Here is a 20,706-nt window from a genome sequence, read left to right as displayed (position 1 = left end):
AACAAAAACAAAAAATAGAGATTTCATTTGATCTCATTTGGTGAAATCTATCAAAATTAGGGGTGGTGTCAAAAAGGAGGGATTTTTCAAGTTGACTTTGTGTCGGCTTTAAAAGTGCTCCCCCTCTGGTCAACATATGAAATAACAAATATGACAGGTGTTAAGAACAAAAACAAAAAATAGAGATTTCATTTGATCTCATTTGGTGAAATCTATCAAAATTAGGGGGGTGTCAAAAAGGAGGGATTTTTCAAGTTGACTTTGTGTCGGCTTTAAAAGTGCTCCCCCCTGGTCAACATATGAAATAAAAAATATGACAGCTGTTAAGAACAAAAACAAAAAATAGAGATTTCATTTCATCTCATTTGGTGAAATCTATCAAAATTAGGGGTGGTGTCAAAAAGGAGGGATTTTTCAAGTTGACTTTGTGTCGGCTTTAAAAGTGCTCCCCCTCTGGTCAACATATGAAATAACAAATATGACAGCTGTTAAGAACAAAAACAAAAAATAGAGATTTCATTTGATCTCATTTGGAGAAATCTATCAAAATTAGGGGGGTGTCAAAAAGGAGGGATTTTTCAAGTTGACTTTGTGTCGGCTTTAAAAGTGCTCCCCCTCTGGTCAACATATGAAATAACAACAATGACAGCTGTTAAGAACAAAAACAAAAAATAGAGATTTCATTTCATCTCATTTGGTGAAATCTATCAAAATTAGGGGTGGTGTCAAAAAGGAGGGATTTTTCAAGTTGACTTTGTGTCGGCTTTAAGAGTGCTCCCCCTCTGGTCAACATATGACATAACAAATATGACAGCTGTTAAGAACAAAAACAAAAAAATTGAGATTTCATTTGATCTCATTTGGTGAAATCTATCAAAATTAGGGGTGGTGTCAAAAAGGAGGGATTTTTCAAGTTGACTTTGTGTCGGCTTTAAAAGTGCTCCCCCTCTCGTCAACATATGAAATAACAAATATGACAGGTGTTAAGAACAAAAACAAAAAATAGAGATTTCATTTGATCTCATTTGGTGAAATCTATCAAAATTAGGGGGGTGTCAAAAAGGAGGGATTTTTCAAGTTGACTTTGTGTCGGCTTTAAAAGTGCTCCCCCCTGGTCAACATATGAAATAAAAAATATGACAGCTGTTAAGAACAAAAACAAAAAATAGAGATTTCATTTCATCTCATTTGGTGAAATCTATCAAAATTAGGGGTGGTGTCAAAAAGGAGGGATTTTTCAAGTTGACTTTGTGTCGGCTTTAAAAGTGCTCCCCCTCTGGTCAACATATGAAATAACAAATATGACAGCTGTTAAGAACAAAAACAAAAAATAGAGATTTCTTTTGATCTCATTTGGTGAAATCTATCAAAATTAGGGGGGTGTCAAAAAGGAGGGATTTTTCAAGTTGACTTTGTGTCGGCTTTAAAAGTGCTCCCCCTCTGGTCAACATATGAAATAACAACAATGACAGCTGTTAAGAACAAAAACAAAAAATAGAGATTTCATTTCATCTCATTTGGTGAAATCTATCAAAATTAGGGGTGGTGTCAAAAAGGAGGGATTTTTCAAGTTGACTTTGTGTCGGCTTTAAGAGTGCTCCCCCTCTGGTCAACATATGACATAACAAATATGACAGCTGTTAAGAACAAAAACAAAAAAATTGAGATTTCATTTGATCTCATTTGGTGAAATCTATCAAAATTAGGGGTGGTGTCAAAAAGGAGGGATTTTTCAAGTTGACTTTGTGTCGGCTTTAAAAGTGCTCCCCCTCTGGTCAACATATGAAATAACAAATATGACAGCTGTTAAGAACAAAAACAAAAAATAGAGATTTCATTTGATCTCATTTGGTGAAATCTATCAAAATTAGGGGTGGTGTCAAAAAGGAGGGATTTTTCAAGTTGACTTTGTGTGCGGCTTTAAAAGTGCTCCCCCTCTGGTCAACATATGAAATAACAAATATGACAGCTGTTAAGAACAAAAACAAAAAAATTGAGATTTCATTTGATCTCATTTGGTGAAATCTATCAAAATTAGGGGTGGTGTCAAAAAGGAGGGATTTTTCAAGTTGACTTTGTGTCGGCTTTAAAAGTGCTCCCCCTCTGGTCAACATATGAAATAACAAATATGACAGCTGTTAAGAACAAAAACAAAAAATGGAGATTTCATTTGATCTCATTTGGTGAAATCTATCAAAATTAGGGGGGGTGTCAAAAAGGAGGGATTTTTCAAGTTGACTTTGTGTCGGCTTTAAAAGTGCTCCCCCTCTGGTCAACATATGAAATAACAAATATGACAGCTGTTAAGAATAAAAACAAAAAATAGAGATTTAATTTGATCTCATTTGGTGAAATCTATCAAAATTAGGGGTGGTGTCAAAAAGGAGGGATTTTTCAAGTTGACTTTGTGTCGGCTTTAAAAGTGCTCCCCCTCTGGTCAACATATGAAATAACAAATATGACAGCTGTTAAGAACAAAAACAAACAATTGAGATTTCATTTGATCTCATTTGGTGAAATCTATCAAAATTAGGGGTGGTGTCAAAAAGGAGGGATTTTTCAAGTTGACTTTGTGTCGGCTTTAAAAGTGCTCCCCCTCTGGTCAACATATGAAATAACAAATATGACAGGTGTTAAGAACAAAAGCAAAAAATTGAGATTTCATTTGATCTCATTTGGTGAAATCTATCAAAATTAGGGGTGGTGTCAAAAAGGAGGGATTTTTCAAGTTGACTTTGTGTCGGCTTTAAAAGTGCTCCCCCTCTGGTCAACATATGAAATAACAACAATGACAGCTGTTAAGAACAAAAACAAAAAATAGAGATTTCATTTGATCTCATTTGGTGAAATCTATCAAAATTAGGGGTGGTGTCAAAAAGGAGGGATTTTTCAAGTTGACTTTGTGTCGGCTTTAAAAGTGCTCCCCCTCTGGTCAACATATGAAATAACAAATACGACAGGTGTTAAGAACAAAAACAAAAAATAGAGATTTCATTTGATCTCATTTGGTGAAATCTATCAAAATTAGGGGGGTGTCAAAAAGGAGGGATTTTTCAAGTTGACTTTGTGTCGGCTTTAAAAGTGCTCCCCCCTGGTCAACATATGAAATAAAAAATATGACAGCTGTTAAGAACAAAAACAAAAAATAGAGATTTCATTTCATCTCATTTGGTGAAATCTATCAAAATTAGGGGTGGTGTCAAAAAGGAGGGATTTTTCAACTTGACTTTGTGTCGGCTTTAAAAGTGCTCCCCCTCTGGTCAACATATGAAATAACAAATATGACAGCTGTTAAGAACAAAAACAAAAAATAGAGATTTCATTTGATCTCATTTGGTGAAATCTATCAAAATTAGGGGGGTGTCAAAAAGGAGGGATTTTTCAAGTTGACTTTGTGTCGGCTTTAAAAGTGCTCCCCCTCTGGTCAACATATGAAATAACAACAATGACAGCTGTTAAGAACAAAAACAAAAAATAGAGATTTCATTTCATCTCATTTGGTGAAATCTATCAAAATTAGGGGTGGTGTCAAAAAGGAGGGATTTTTCAAGTTGACTTTGTGTCGGCTTTAAGAGTGCTCCCCCTCTGGTCAACATATGACATAACAAATATGACAGCTGTTAAGAACAAAAACAAAAAAATTGAGATTTCATTTGATCTCATTTGGTGAAATCTATCAAAATTAGGGGTGGTGTCAAAAAGGAGGGATTTTTCAAGTTGACTTTGTGTCGGCTTTAAAAGTGCTCCCCCTCTGGTCAACATATGAAATAACAAATATGACAGCTGTTAAGAACAAAAACAAAAATAGAGATTTCATTTGATCTCATTTGGTGAAATCTATCAAAATTAGGGGTGGTGTCAAAAAGGAGGGATTTTTCAAGTTGACTTTGTGTGCGGCTTTAAAAGTGCTCCCCCTCTGGTCAACATATGAAATAACAAATATGACAGCTGTTAAGAACAAAAACAAAAAAATTGAGATTTCATTTGATCTCATTTGGTGAAATCTATCAAAATTAGGGGTGGTGTCAAAAAGGAGGGATTTTTCAAGTTGACTTTGTGTCGGCTTTAAAAGTGCTCCCCCTCTGGTCAACATATGAAATAACAAATATGACAGCTGTTAAGAACAAAAACAAAAAATAGAGATTTCATTTCATCTCATTTGGTGAAATCTATCAAAATTAGGGGTGGTGTCAAAAAGGAGGGATTTTTCAAGTTGACTTTGTGTCGGCTTTAAAAGTGCTCCCCCTCTGGTCAACATATGAAATAACAAATATGACAGCTGTTAAGAACAAAAACGAAAAATGGAGATTTCATTTGATCTCATTTGGTGAAATCTATCAAAATTAGGGGTGGTGTCAAAAAGGAGGGATTTTTCAAGTTGACATTGTGTCGGCTTTAAAAGTGCTCCCCCTCTGGTCAACATATGAAATAACAAATATGACAGGTGTTAAGAACAAAAACAAAAAATTTAGATTTCATTTGATCTCATTTGGTGAAATCTATCAAAATTAGGGGGGTGTCAAAAAGGAGGGATTTTTCAAGTTGACTTTGTGTCGGCTTTAAAAGTGCTCCCCCTCTGGTCAACAAATGAAATAACAACAATGACAGCTGTTAAGAACAAAAACAAAAAATAGAGATTTCATTTCATCTCATTTGGTGAAATCTATCAAAATTAGGGGTGGTGTCAAAAAGGAGGGATTTTTCAAGTTGACTTTGTGTCGGCTTTAAAAGTGCTCCCCCTCTGGTCAACATATGAAATAACAAATATGACAGCTGTTAAGAACAAAAACAAAAAATTGAGATTTCATTTGATCTCATTTGGTGAAATCTATCAAAATTAGGGGTGGTGTCAAAAAGGAGGGATTTTTCAAGTTGACTTAGTGTCGGCTTTAAAAGTGCTCCCCCTCTGGTCAACATATGAAATAACAACAATGACAGCTGTTAAGAACAAAAACAAAAAATAGGGATTTCATTTGATCTCATTTGGTGAAATCTATCAAAATTAGGGGTGGTGTCAAAAAGGAGAGATTTTTCAAGTTGACTTTGTGTCGGCTTTAAAAGTGCTCCCCCTCTGGTCAACATATGAAATAACAAATATGACAGGTGTTAAGAACAAAAACGAAAAATAGAGATTTCATGTGATCTCATTTGGTGAAATCCATCAAAATTAGGGGGGTGTCAAAAAGAAGGGATTTTTCAAGTTGACTTTGTGTCGGCTTTAAAAGTGCTCCCCCTCTGGTCAACATATGAAATAACAACAATGACAGCTGTTAAGAACAAAAACAAAAAATAGAGATTTCATTTCATCTCATTTGGTGAAATCTATCAAAATTAGGGGTGGTGTCAAAAAGGAGGGATTTTTCAAGTTGACTTTGTGTCGGCTTTAAGAGTGCTCCCCCTATGGTCAACATATGACATAACAAATATAACAGCTGTTAAGAACAAAAACAAAAACATTGAGATTTAATTTGATCTCATTTGGTGAAATCCATCAAAATTAGGGGTGGTGTCAAAAAGGAGGGATTTTTCAAGTTGACTTTGTGTCGGCTTTAAAAGTGCTCCCCCTCTGGTCAACATATGAAATAACAAATATGACAGGTGTTAAGAACAAAAACAAAAAATAGAGATTTCATTTGATCTCATTTGGTGAAATCTATCAAAATTAGGGGGGTGTCAAAAAGGAGGGATTTTTCAAGTTGACTTTGTGTCGGCTTTAAAAGTGCTCCCCCTCTGGTCAACATACGAAATAACAACAATGACAGCTGTTAAGAACAAAAACAAAAAATTGAGATTTCATTTCATCTCATTTGGTGAAATCTATCAAAATTAGGGGTGGTGTCAAAAAGGAGGGATTTTTCAAGTTGACTTTGTGTTGGCTTTAAAAGTGCTCCCCCTCTGGTCAACATATGACATAACAAATATGACAGCTGTTAAGAACAAAAACAAAAAAATTGAGATTTCATTTGATTTCATTTGGTGAAATCTATCAAAATTAGGTGTGGTGTCAAAAAGGAGGGATTTTTCAAGTTGACTTTGTGTCGGCTTTAAAAGTGCTACCCCCTGGTCAACATATGAAATAACAAATATGACAGGTGTTAAGAACAAAAACAAAAAATAGAGATTTCATTTGATCTCATTTGGTAAAATCTATCAAAATTAGGGGTGGTGTCAAAAAGGAGGGATTTTTCAAGTTGACTTTGTGTCGGCTTTAAAAGTGCTCCCCCTCTGGTCAACATATGAAATAACAAATATGACAGCTGTTAAGAACAAAAACAAAAAATTGAGATTTCATTTGATCTCATTTGGTGAAATCTATCAAAATTAGGGGTGGTGTCAAAAAGGAGGGATTTTTCAAGTTGACTTTGTGTCGGCTTTAAAAGTGCTCCCCCTCTGGTCAACATATGAAATAACAACAATGACAGCTGTTAAGAACAAAAACAAAAAATAGAGATTTCATTTGATCTGATTTGGTGAAATCTATCAAAATTAGGGGTGGTGTCAAAAAGGAGGGATTTTTCAAGTTGACTTTGTGTCGGCTTTAAAAGTGCTCCCCCTCTGGTCAGCATATGAAATAAAAAATATGACAGCTGTTAAGAACAAAAACAAAAAATAGAGATTTCATTTGATCTCATTTGGTGAAATCTATCAAAATTAGGGGGGTGTCAAAAAGGAGGGATTTTTCAAGTTGACTTTGTGTCGGCTTTAAAAGTGCTCCCCCTCTGGTCAACATATGAAATAACAAATATGAAAGCTGTTAAGAACAAAAACAAAAAATAGAGATTTCATTTCATCTCATTTGGGGAAATCTATCAAAATTAGGGGTGGTGTCAAAAAGGAGGGATTTTTCAAGTTGACTTTGTGTCGGCTTTAAAAGTGCTCCCCCTCTGGTCAACATATGAAATAACAACAATGACAGCTGTTAAGAACAACAACAAAAAATAGAGATTTCATTTGATCTGATTTGGTGAAATCTATCAAAATTAGGGGTGGTGTCAAAAAGGAGGGATTTTTCAAGTTGACTTTGTGTCGGCTTTAAAAGTGCTCCCCCTCGGGTCAACATATGAAAAAACAACAATGACAGCTGTTAAGAACAAAAACAAAAAATAGAGATTTCATTTGATCTCATTTGGTGAAATCTATCAAAATTAGGGGGGTGTCAAAAAGGAGGGATTTTTCAAGTTGACTTTGTGTCGGCTTTAAAAGTGCTCCCCCTCTGGTCAACATATGAAATAACAACAATGACAGCTGTTAAGAAAAAAAGCAAAAAATAGAGATTTCATTTCATCTCATTTGGTGAAATCTATCAAAATTAGGGGTGGTGTCAAAAAGGAGGGATTTTTCAAGTTGACTTTGTGTCGGCTTTAAAAGTGCTCCCCCTCTGGTCAACATATGAAATAATAAATATGACAGCTGTTAAGAACAAAAACAAAAAATTGAGATTTCATTTGATCTCATTTGGTGAAATCTATCAAAATTAGGGGTGGTGTCAAAAAGGAGGGATTTTTCAAGTTGACTTAGTGTCGGCTTTAAAAGTGCTCCCCCTCTGGTCAACATATGAAATAACAACAATGACAGCTGTTAAGAACAAAAACAAAAAATAGGGATTTCATTTGATCTCATTTGGTGAAATGTATCAAAATTAGGGGTGGTGTCAAAAAGAAGGGATTTTTCAAGTTGACTTTGTGTCGGCTTTAAAAGTGCTCCCCCTCTGGTCAACATATGAAATAACAAATATGACAGGTGTTAAGAACAAAAACGAAAAATTGGGATTTCATTTGATCTCATTTGGTGAAATCCATCAAAATTAGGGGGGTGTCAAAAAGAAGGGATTTTTCAAGTTGACTTTGTGTCGGCTTTAAAAGTGCTCCCCCTCTGGTCAACATATGAAATAACAACAATGACAGCTGTTAAGAACAAAAACAAAAAATAGAGATTTCATTTCATCTCATTTGGTGAAATCTATCAAAATTAGGGGTGGTGTCAAAAAGGAGGGATTTTTCAAGTTGACTTTGTGTCGGCTTTAAGAGTGCTCCCCCTCTGGTCAACATATGACATAACAAATATAACAGCTGTTAAGAACAAAAACAAAAAAATTGAGATTTAATTTGATCTCATTTGGTGAAATCCATCAAAATTAGGGGTGGTGTCAAAAAGGAGGGATTTTTCAAGTTGACTTTGTGTCGGCTTTAAAAGTGCTCCCCCTCTGGTCAACATATGAAATAACAACAATGACAGCTGTTAAGAACAAAAACAAAAAATAGAGATTTCATTTCATCTCATTTGGTGAAATCTATCAAAATTAGGGGTGGTGTCAAAAAGGAGGGATTTTTCAAGTTGACTTTGTGTCGGCTTTAAAAGTGCTCCCCCTCTGGTCAACATATGAAATAACAAATATGACAGGTGTTAAGAACAAAAACAAAAAATAGAGATTTCATTTGATATCATTTGGTGAAATCTATCAAAATTAGGGGGGTGTCAAAAAGGAGGGATTTTTCAAGTTGACTTTGTGTCGGCTTTAAAAGTGCTCCCCCTCTGGTCAACATACGAAATAACAACAATGACAGCTGTTAAGAACAAAAACAAAAAATTGAGATTTCATTTCATCTCATTTGGTGAAATCTATCAAAATTAGGGGTGGTGTCAAAAAGGAGGGATTTTTCAAGTTGACTTTGTGTTGGCTTTAAAAGTGCTCCCCCTCTGGTCAACATATGACATAACAAATATGACAGCTGTTAAGAACAAAAACAAAAAAATTGAGATTTCATTTGATTTCATATGGTGAAATCTATCAAAATTAGGTGTGGTGTCAAAAAGGAGGGATTTTTCAAGTTGACATTGTGTCGGGTTTAAAAGTGCTACCCCCTGGTCAACATATGAAATAACAAATATGACAGGTGTTAAGAACAAAAACAAAAAATAGAGATTTCATTTGATCTCATTTGGTAAAATCTATCAAAATTAGGGGTGGTGTCAAAAAGGAGGGATTTTTCAAGTTGACTTTGTGTGCGGCTTTAAAAGTGCTCCCCCTCTGGTCAACATATGAAATAACAAATATGACAGCTGTTAAGAACAAAAACAAAAAATTGAGATTTCATTTGATCTCATTTGGTGAAATCTATCAAAATTAGGGGTGGTGTCAAAAAGGAGGGATTTTTCAAGTTGACTTTGTGTCGGCTTTAAAAGTGCTCCCCCTCTGGTCAACATATGAAATAACAACAATGACAGCTGTTAAGAACAACAACAAAAAATAGAGATATCATTTGATCTGATTTGGTGAAATCTATCTAAATTAGGGGTGGTGTCAAAAAAGAGGGATTTTTCAAGTTGACTTTGTGTCGGCTTTAAAAGTGCTCCCCCTCTGGTCAGCATATGAAATAAAAAATATGACAGCTGTTAAGAACAAAAACAAAAAATAGAGATTTCATTTGATCTCATTTGGTGAAATCTATCAAAATTAGGGGGGTGTCAAAAAGGAGGGATTTTTCAAGTTGACTTTGTGTCGGCTTTAAAAGTGCTCCCCCTCTGGTCAACATATGAAATAACAAATATGACAGCTGTTAAGAACAAAAACAAAAAATAGAGATTTCATTTCATCTCATTTGGGGAAATCTATCAAAATTAGGGGTGGTGTCAAAAAGGAGGGATTTTTCAAGTTGACTTTGTGTCTGCTTTAAAAGTGCTCCCCCTCTAGTCAACATATGAAATAACAAATATGACAGCTGTTAAGAACAAAAACAAGAAAATTGAGATTTCATTTGATCTCATTTGGTGAAATCTATCAAAATTAGGGGTGGTGTCAAAAAGGAGGGATTTTTCAAGTTGACTTTGTGTCGGCTTTAAAAGTGCTCCCCCTCTGGTCGACATATGAAATAACAAATATGACAGCTGTTAAGAACAAAAACAAAAAATAGAGATTTCATTTCATCTCATTTGGTGAAATCTATCAAAATTAGGGGTAGTGTCAAAAAGGAGGGATTTTTCAAGTTGACTTTTTGTCGGCTTTAAAAGTGCTCCCCCTCTGGTCAACATATGAAATAACAACAATGACAGCTGTTAAGAACAAAAACAAAAAATAGAGATTTCATTTCATCTCATTTGGTGAAATCTATCAAAATTAGGGGTGGTGTCAAAAAGGAGGGATTTTTCAAGTTGACTTTGTGTCGGCTTTAAAAGTGCTCCCCCTCTGGTCAACATATAAAATAACAAATATGACAGGTGTTAAGAACAAAAACAAAAAATTGAGATTTCATTTCATCTCATTTGGTGAAATCTATCAAAATTAGGGGGGTGTCAAAAAGGAGGGATTTTTCAAGTTGACTTTGTGTCGGCTTTAAAAGTGCTCCCCCTCTGGTCAACATATGAAATAACAACAATGACAGCTGTTAAGAACAAAAACAAAAAATAGAGATTTCATTTCATCTCATTTGGTGAAATCTATCAAAATTAGGGGTGGTGTCAAAAAGGAGGGATTTTTCAAGTTGACTTTGTGTCGGCTTTAAAAGTGCTCCCCCTCTGGTCAACATATGAAATAACAAATATGACAGCTGTTAAGAACAAAAACAAAAAATTGAGATTTCATTTGATCTCATTTGGTGAAATCTATCAAAATTAGGGGTGGTGTCAAAAAGGAGGGATTTTTCAAGTTGACTTTGTGTCGGCTTTAAAAGTGCTCCCCCTCTGGTCAACATATGAAATAACAACAATGACAGCTGTTAAGAACAACAACAAAAAATAGAGATATCATTTGATCTGATTTGGTGAAATCAATCAAAATTAGGGGTGGTGTCAAAAAAGAGGGATTTTTCAAGTTGACTTTGTGTCGGCTTTAAAAGTGCTCCCCCTCTGGTCAACATATGAAATAAAAAATATGACAGCTGTTAAGAACAAAAACAAAAAATAGAGATTTCATTTGATCTCATTTGGTGAAATCTATCAAAATTAGGGGGGTGTCAAAAAGGAGGGATTTTTCAAGTTGACTCTGTGTCGGCTTTAAAAGTGCTCCCCCTCTGGTCAACATATGAAATAACAAATATGACAGCTGTTAAGAACAAAAACAAAAAATAGAGATTTCATTTCATCTCATTTGGGGAAATCTATCAAAATTAGGGGTGGTGTCAAAAAGGAGGGATTTTTCAAGTTGACTTTGTGTCTGCTTTAAAAGTGCTCCCCCTCTAGTCAACATATGAAATAACAAATATGACAGCTGTTAAGAACAAAAACAAGAAAATTGAGATTTCATTTGATCTCATTTGGTGAAATCTATCAAAATTAGGGGGGTGTCAAAAAGGAGGGATTTTTCAAGTTGACTTTGTGTCGGCTTTAAAAGTGCTCCCCCTCTGGTCAACATATGAAATAACAAATATGACAGCTGTTAAGAACAAAAACAAAAAATAGAGATTTCATTTCATCTCATTTGGGGAAATCTATCAAAATTAGGGGTGGTGTCAAAAAGGAGGGATTTTTCAAGTTGACTTTGTGTCTGCTTTAAAAGTGCTCCCCCTCTAGTCAACATATGAAATAACAAATATGACAGCTGTTAAGAACAAAAACAAGAAAATTGAGATTTCATTTGATCTCATTTGGTGAAATCTATCAAAATTAGGGGTGGTGTCAAAAAGGAGGGATTTTTCAAGTTGACTTTGTGTCGGCTTTAAAAGTGCTCCCCCTCTGGTCGACATATGAAATAACAAATATGACAGCTGTTAAGAACAAAAACAAAAAATAGAGATTTCATTTCATCTCATTTGGTGAAATCTATCAAAATTAGGGGTAGTGTCAAAAAGGAGGGATTTTTCAAGTTGACTTTTTGTCGGCTTTAAAAGTGCTCCCCCTCTGGTCAACATATGAAATAACAACAATGACAGCTGTTAAGAACAAAAACAAAAAATAGAGATTTCATTTCATCTCATTTGGTGAAATCTATCAAAATTAGGGGTGGTGTCAAAAAGGAGGGATTTTTCAAGTTGACTTTGTGTCGGCTTTAAAAGTGCTCCCCCTCTGGTCAACATATAAAATAACAAATATGACAGGTGTTAAGAACAAAAACAAAAAATTGAGATTTCATTTCATCTCATTTGGTGAAATCTATCAAAATTAGGGGGGTGTCAAAAAGGAGGGATTTTTCAAGTTGACTTTGTGTCGGCTTTAAAAGTGCTCCCCCTCTGGTCAACATATGAAATAACAACAATGACAGCTGTTAAGAACAAAAACAAAAAATAGAGATTTCATTTCATCTCATTTGGTGAAATCTATCAAAATTAGGGGTGGTGTCAAAAAGGAGGGATTTTTCAAGTTGACTTTGTGTCGGCTTTAAAAGTGCTCCCCCTCTGGTCAACATATGAAATAACAAATATGACAGCTGTTAAGAACAAAAACAAAAAATTGAGATTTCATTTGATCTCATTTGGTGAAATCTATCAAAATTAGGGGTGGTGTCAAAAAGGAGGGATTTTTCAAGTTGACTTTGTGTCGGCTTTAAAAGTGCTCCCCCTCTGGTCAACATATGAAATAACAACAATGACAGCTGTTAAGAACAACAACAAAAAATAGAGATATCATTTGATCTGATTTGGTGAAATCAATCAAAATTAGGGGTGGTGTCAAAAAAGAGGGATTTTTCAAGTTGACTTTGTGTCGGCTTTAAAAGTGCTCCCCCTCTGGTCAACATATGAAATAAAAAATATGACAGCTGTTAAGAACAAAAACAAAAAATAGAGATTTCATTTGATCTCATTTGGTGAAATCTATCAAAATTAGGGGGGTGTCAAAAAGGAGGGATTTTTCAAGTTGACTCTGTGTCGGCTTTAAAAGTGCTCCCCCTCTGGTCAACATATGAAATAACAAATATGACAGCTGTTAAGAACAAAAACAAAAAATAGAGATTTCATTTCATCTCATTTGGGGAAATCTATCAAAATTAGGTGTGGTGTCAAAAAGGAGGGATTTTTCAAGTTGACTTTGTGAAGACTCTTCTTCGGCATTGTAATGCCGGTGTGGTTTTCCCGTGGATGCGTCGAAGCAGAACACAGCATAGGTAAGATAAAGGGTATTTAATAACAAAAGTCTATGAACAAAAATACTGGTGTAAAGAGAAAAAGTAAACAAAAGACGCTAGCGTGAAAGCTAGGCTAAAACAAGGAAAACTAGAACTTGGTACGAGGACACAAAAGAGTAAACAAAACATTTAGCATGAAAGCTAGACAATAAAGTGGCTTGGCGTGAGAGCTAGCGAGAAAATACATACGAATGATGAGAGTCGTCACTGATGCGCGTGGGCAAATTAGGATCCGAGAATGAGTAAACAGAAAAGGTGAGCTTAAATAGGAGGGTGAAAATTAGTAGCAGGTGTGCGGGGCGAGACTAACAGGTGGACTGATGTGTAACCATAGTGATGGACAAAAACAGGAAATAAACGGGTCAGACTGAGAATGAAAAAACAAACACGTGAAGATCTGAGCAGCAGATCGCAACAGACTTTGTGTCGGCTTTAAAAGTGCTCCCCCTCTGGTCAACATATGAAATAACAAATATGACAGCTGTTAAGAACAAAAACAAAAAATAGAGATTTCATTTGATCTCATTTGGTGAAATCTATCAAAATTAGGGGGGTGTCAAAAAGGAGATCTGAGCAGCAGATCGCAACAGTATTCCCCCCCAACAAAAGACAGATACCAGATGTCTTAAAAAACAAACAAAAACTTGAACCCCCTCCCCAAAACCAGAAAGTTCACAAACGAAGGGAGGGCGGAGGGAGGCCACGGTGGAGGGTCGCCAGATCGCATGTCCCCGAATCCACCGAGGACACATCATGTGGCGGCGGCGGGTGGAACGCTGCTGCCGAAAAAGTTTTGGCGGGCGACCTCGAAAAGGCCACATTAGTGGCCGCCTCGCAGGATGAGGTGCCCGGCGAGGCGGACGACCCGGGCACGGCCACATCCGTGGCCGACATGGAGGAGGGAGTATCTGGCGAGGAGGATGACCTCGCAGAGGCCACGCCCGTGGTCGACGTGGTGGACGACGCCTCAGCACCGAAATCCCAGCAGGCTTGGAAGCAGCAGACGAGGGTGCGGGGACTGCAGCCAAAGCAGGCCCGAGTGCAGCTGGCGAGGATGATGCGGGTGCTGCAGCCGCAGGAGTCGTCGGAGGCGGCCTGGGAGCCGCAGGAGTCGTCGGAGGCGGCCTGGGAGCCGCAGGAGTCGTCGGAGGCGGCCTGGGAGCCGCAGGAGTCGTCGGAGGCGGCCTGGGAGCCGCAGGAGTCGTCGGAGGCGGCCTGGGAGCCGCAGGAGTCGTCGGAGGCGGCCTGGGAGCCGCAGGAGTCGTCGGAGGCGGCCTGGGAGCCGCAGGAGTCGTCGGAGGCGGCCTGGGAGCCGCAGGAGTCGTCGGAGGCGGCCTGGGAGCCGCAGGAGTCGTCGGAGGCGCTGGTGTGGGCTCCAGCCCCGTCGTCGACGCTGGTGTGGGCTCCAGCCCCGTCGTCGACGGTGCTTGGCGGCGCGGAGCTGGCACCGGTGCTTGGCGGCACGGAGCTGGCACCGGTACCTGTCGTGGTGCTGGTACCGGAGTGGGCTCCAGCCTTGGAGTTTGTGCTGGCGTGAGAACCAGTTTAGAGTCTGAAACTGGCGTGAAAACCAGGTCAGAGTCATGTGCTGGTGTGAGAACCAGACTGGGAGCAGGTGTCGGCTTCAGCCGAGGAGCAGGTGTCGGCTTCAGCCGAGGAGCAGGTGTCGGCTTCAGCCGAGGAGCAGGTGTCGGCTTCAGCCGAGGAGCAGGTGTCGGCTTCAGCCGAGGAGCAGGAGTCGGCTTCAGCCGAGGAGCAGGAGTCGGCTTCAGCCGAGGAGCAGGAGTCGGCTTCAGCCGAGGAGCAGGCACAGGGGTCTGCCGAGGAGAACTAGGGGACTGGCTGTGAGCAGGACTAGGACTATGATGAGTGATAAGACAAACACTAGGACTCGGGCAAGGACTTGAGAGAGGACCAGGACTTACAATCACACTAGTGCTTTGAGAAGGGCTTGGGCAACGACCAGGACTTACAGTCATACCAGGGCTTGGGCAAGAACTAGGACAAACGGTCAAACTAGGGCTTGGGCAAGGACTGGGACTAACAATCAAACTGGTGCTCGGGCAAGGACTAGGACAAAGACTAGGACTTACAGTAACACTGGGGCTCGGACAAGAACTTGGGTAAGGACTAGGGTTCGGACTAAGACCACGAGGGGAATCAGTACTAATATTACAAAGGCAAGAAACAAGACTCGGGACCGGACTCGGACTACGGATCAGTCTACGAGTGGAACTAGGACTACGACGACTACGAGAAAGACTAGGACTACAACTAGAATCAGAACGGAAACTCGGACCAGGACTTGGACTACGACTCAGTCTACAAGTCGGTCTACGAGTAGGACTAGAGCATGGGCTACGAAGAAGGCTGGGACTCGAACTCTGAGAGAGACTGTGACTAAAACTAGAACTAGGGCACAGACGGAACACAGGTGGAGGAGGTCTAAGAGGGCGTGACTTGACCGGGGAGAACACCGGTGGAGGAGGTCTAGGAGGCCGTAGTGGTATAACAGGGGTAAACACCGGTGGTGGAGGTCTAGGAGGCTTAGTAGTTTTAAGAAGAGGTAGCGTCTGCCCTACATCCGCAACACAGCTATAGGCCGTAGCCCCCCCCTCCAGACGGGAATCCCAGACCCGTTCCCTGTGGTCAGGGACTGACCATAAGGGAGGGTGGTGGGAGGTTTGGAGGCAGGCAGACCCCTCCCCTCTATATTGTCCAGAGTGTCCCTTTGAAAAGGGAGAAAAAACCTTGGACTTGGGCAGAGAATGAGGTTTAAACGGTGGGTTAGAAGAAAAACTAGGTGACTGAGGTTGACTAGAATAATAAGAAAAAATATCCTGATACTTTTGTATCTTATTATTAATGTTATTGTCATTTGAAAATGGCTGAGAAAACGAATCTTCCCCAAAAAATTCCTTGTTGATGACGTCATCATCGGAAGACGGGTTTGCGTTACCGGGGGGCGTCGACGAAATGACGTCATCTGCGCGGGACACAAGTTGGGAATTTGCCCAGTCGGTAAAACTGTTAGCAAAGTGTGTTATTGGGTCCCCAAACAATGGTGTAGGGGTTTTGTGTGCTGACTGTAGGTTGCTGTGTTCGTGAGGAGGGAGACATGGAGTGGGCAAGTCACTGTCGCCCGACGAAGCCATACTTCGCGGCTTCCGCCTACGCGGACGAGCGCGAGCGCTGCGGGAGGGAAACTCACCGCTCCCGGAAGCATCGATCGGAACCAGTTTTCCCTCCAGGTCCCACATCATGCTTTCGTCTGGATTGCATCGGAGAGTTTCAGCCTCCATCGCTCGGAATACCCTCCATGTGCCTTCGTCGAAGGTCTCCTCGTGGTTGCCAGACGCGGAAAAACTTTTTAATGCTCGGATCCTACTGTGAAGACTCTTCTTCGGCATTGTAATGCCGGTGTGGTTTTCCCGTGGATGCGTCGAAGCAGAACACAGCATAGGTAAGATAAAGGGTATTTAATAACAAAAGTCTATGAACAAAAATACTGGTGTAAAGAGAAAAAGTAAACAAAAGACGCTAGCGTGAAAGCTAGGCTAAAACAAGGAAAACTAGAACTTGGTACGAGGACACAAAAGAGTAAACAAAACATTTAGCATGAAAGCTAGACAATAAAGTGGCTTGGCGTGAGAGCTAGCGAGAAAATACATACGAATGATGAGAGTCGTCACTGATGCGCGTGGGCAAATTAGGATCCGAGAATGAGTAAACAGAAAAGGTGAGCTTAAATAGGAGGGTGAAAATTAGTAGCAGGTGTGCGGGGCGAGACTAACAGGTGGACTGATGTGTAACCATAGTGATGGACAAAAACAGGAAATAAACGGGTCAGACTGAGAATGAAAAAACAAACACGTGAAGATCTGAGCAGCAGATCGCAACAGACTTTGTGTCGGCTTTAAAAGTGCTCCCCCTCTGGTCAACATATGAAATAACAAATATGACAGCTGTTAAGAACAAAAACAAAAAATAGAGATTTCATTTGATCTCATTTGGTGAAATCTATCAAAATTAGGGGGGTGTCAAAAAGGAGGGATTTTTCAAGTTGACTTTGTGTCGGCTTTAAAAGTGCTCCCCCTCTGGTCAACATATGAAATAACAACAATGACAGCTGTTAAGAACAAAAACAAAAAATAGAGATTTCATTTCATCTCATTTGGTGAAATCTATCAAAATTAGGGGTGGTGTCAAAAAGGAGGGTTTTTTCAAGTTGACTTTGTGTCGGCTTTAAGAGTGCTCCCCCTCTGGTCAAAATATGACATAACAAATATAACAGCTGTTAAGAACAAAAACAAAAAAATTGAGATTTCATTTGATCTCATTTGGTGAAATCTATCAAAATTAGGGGTGGTGTCAAAAAGGAGGGATTTTTCAAGTTGACTTTGTGTCGGCTTTAAAAGTGCTCCCCCTCTGGTCAACATATGAAATAACAACAATGACAGCTGTTAAGAACAACAACAAAAAATAGAGATTTCATTTGATCTGATTTGGTGAAATCTATCAAAATTAGGGGTGGTGTCAAAAAGGAGGGATTTTTCAAGTTGACTTTGTGTCGGCTTTAAAAGTGCTCCCCCTCTAGTCAGCATAGGAAATAAAAAATATGACAGCTGTTAAGAACAAAAACAAAAAATAGAGATTTCATTTGATCTCATTTGGTGAAATCTATCAAAATTAGGGGGGTGTCAAAAAGGAGGGATTTTTCAAGTTGACTCTGTGTCGGCTTTAAAAGTGCTCCCCCTCTGGTCAACATATGAAATAACAAATATGACAGCTGTTAAGAACAAAAACAAAAAATAGAGATTTCATTTCATCTCATTTGGGGAAATCTATCAAAATTAGGGGTGGTGTCAAAAAGGAGGGATTTTTCAAGTTGACTTTGTGTCGGCTTTAAAAGTGCTCCCCCTCTGGTCAACATATGAAATAACAAATATGACAGCTGTTAAGAACAAAAACAAAAAATAGAGATTTCATTTGATCTCATTTGGTGAAATCTATCAAAATTAGGGGGGTGTCAAAAAGGAGGGATTTTTCAAGTTGACTTTGTGTCGGCTTTAAAAGTGCTCCCCCTCTGGTCAACATATGAAATAACAACAATGACAGCTGTTAAGAACAAAAACAAAAAATAGAGATTTCATTTGATCTCATTTGGTGAAATCTATCAAAATTAGGAGTGGTGTCAAAAAGGAGGGATTTTTCAAGTTGACTTTGTGTCGGCTTTAAAAGTGCTCCCCCTCTGGTCAACATATGAAATAACAAATATGACAGCTGTTAAGAACAAAAACAAAAAAATTGAGATTTCATTTGATCTCATTTGGTGAAATCTATCAAAATTAGGGGTGGTGTCAAAAAGGAGGGATTTTTCAAGTTGACTTTGTGTCGGCTTTAAAAGTGCTCCCCCTCTGGTCAACATATGAAATAACAAATATGACAGCTGTTAAGAACAAAAACAAAAAATAGAGATTTCATTTCATCTCATTTGGGGAAATCTATCAAAATTAGGGGTGGTGTCAAAAAGGAGGGATTTTTCAAGTTGACTTTGTGTCGGCTTTAAAAGTGCTCCCCCTCTGGTCAACATATGAAATAACAAATATGACAGCTGTTAAGAACAAAAATAAAAAAATTGAGATTTCATTTGATCTCATTTGGTGAAATCTATCAAAATTAGGGGTGGTGTCAAAAAGGAGGGATTTTTCAAGTTGACTTTGTGTCGGCTTTAAAAGTGCTCCCCCTCTGGTCAACATATGAAATAACAACAATGACAGCTGTTAAGAACAAAAACAAAAAATAGAGATTTCATTTGATCTCATTTGGTGAAATCTATCAAAATTAGGGGGGTGTCAAAAAGGAGGGATTTTTCAAGTTGACTTTGTGTCGGCTTTAAAAGTGCTCCCCCTCTGGTCAACATATGAAATAACAACAATGACAGCTGTTAAGAACAAAAACAAAAAATAGAGATTTCATTTCATCTCATTTGGTGAAATCTATCAAAATTAGGGGTGGTGTCAAAAAGGAGGGATTTTTCAAGTTGACTTTGTGTCGGCTTTAAAAGTGCTCCGCCTCTGGTCAACATATGAAATAACAAATATGACAGCTGTTAAGAACAAAAACAAAAAATTGAGATTTCATTTGATCACATTTGGTGAAATCTATCAAAATTAGGGGTGGTGTCAAAAAGGAGGGATTTTTCAAGTTGACTTAGTGTCGGCTTTAAAAGTGCTCCCCCTCTGGTCAACATATGAAATAACAACAATGACAGCTGTTAAGAACAAAAACAAAAAATAGGGATTTCATTTGATCTCATTTGGTGAAATGTATCAAAATTAGGGGTGGTGTCAAAAAGGAGGGATTTTTCAAGTTGACTTTGTGTCGGCTTTAAAAGTGCTCCCCCTCTGGTCAACATATGAAATAACAAATATGACAGGTGTTAAGAACAAAAACGAAAAATTGGGATTTCATTTGATCTCATTTGGTGAAATCCATCAAAATTAGGGGGGTGTCAAAAAGAAGGGATTTTTCAAGTTGACTTTGTGTCGGCTTTAAAAGTGCTCCCCCTCTGGTCAACATATGAAATAACAACAATGACAGCTGTTAAGAACAAAAACAAAAAATAGAGATTTCATTTCATCTCATTTGGTGAAATCTATCAAAATTAGGGGTGGTGTCAAAAAGGAGGGATTTTTCAAGTTGACTTTGTGTCGGCTTTAAGAGTGCTCCCCCTCTGGTCAACATATGACATAACAAATATAACAGCTGTTAAGAACAAAAACAAAAAAATTGAGATTTAATTTGATCTCATTTGGTGAAATCCATCAAAATTAGGGGTGGTGTCAAAAAGGAGGGATTTTTCAAGTTGACTTTGTGTCGGCTTTAAAAGTGCTCCCCCTCTGGTCAACATATGAAATAACAACAATGACAGCTGTTAAGAACAAAAACAAAAAATAGAGATTTCATTTCATCTCATTTGGTGAAATCTATCAAAATTAGGGGTGGTGTCAAAAAGGAGGGATTTTTCAAGTTGACTTTGTGTCGGCTTTAAAAGTGCTCCCCCTCTGGTCAACATATGAAATAACAAATATGACAGGTGTTAAGAACAAAAACAAAAAATAGAGATTTCATTTGATCTCATTTGGTGAAATCTATCAAAATTAGGGGGGTGTCAAAAAGGAGGGATTTTTCAAGTTGACTTTGTGTCGGCTTTAAAAGTGCTCCCCCTCTGGTCAACATACCAAATAACAACAATGACAGCTGTTAAGAACAAAAACAAAAAATAGAGATTTCATTTCATCTCATTTGGTGAAATCTATCAAAATTAGGGGTGGTGTCAAAAAGGAGGGATTTTTCAAGTTGACTTTGTGTTGGCTTTAAAAGTGCTCCCCCTCTGGTCAACATATGACATAACAAATATGACAGCTGTTAAGAACAAAAACAAAAAAATTGAGATTTCATTTGATTTCATTTGGTGAAATCTATCAAAATTAGGTGTGGTGTCAAAAAGGAGGGATTTTTCAAGTTGACTTTGTGTCGGCTTTAAAAGTGCTACCCCCTGGTCAACATATGAAATAACAAATATGACAGGTGTTAAGAACAAAAACAAAAAATAGAGATTTCATTTGATCTCATTTGGTAAAATCTAT

This window comes from Nerophis ophidion, linkage group LG28 (assembly GCF_033978795.1).
Source record: "Nerophis ophidion isolate RoL-2023_Sa linkage group LG28, RoL_Noph_v1.0, whole genome shotgun sequence".
In the NCBI taxonomy this organism is placed as follows: Eukaryota; Metazoa; Chordata; class Actinopteri; order Syngnathiformes; family Syngnathidae; genus Nerophis; species Nerophis ophidion.
Note: the sequence above shows the minus strand (reverse complement) of the source record.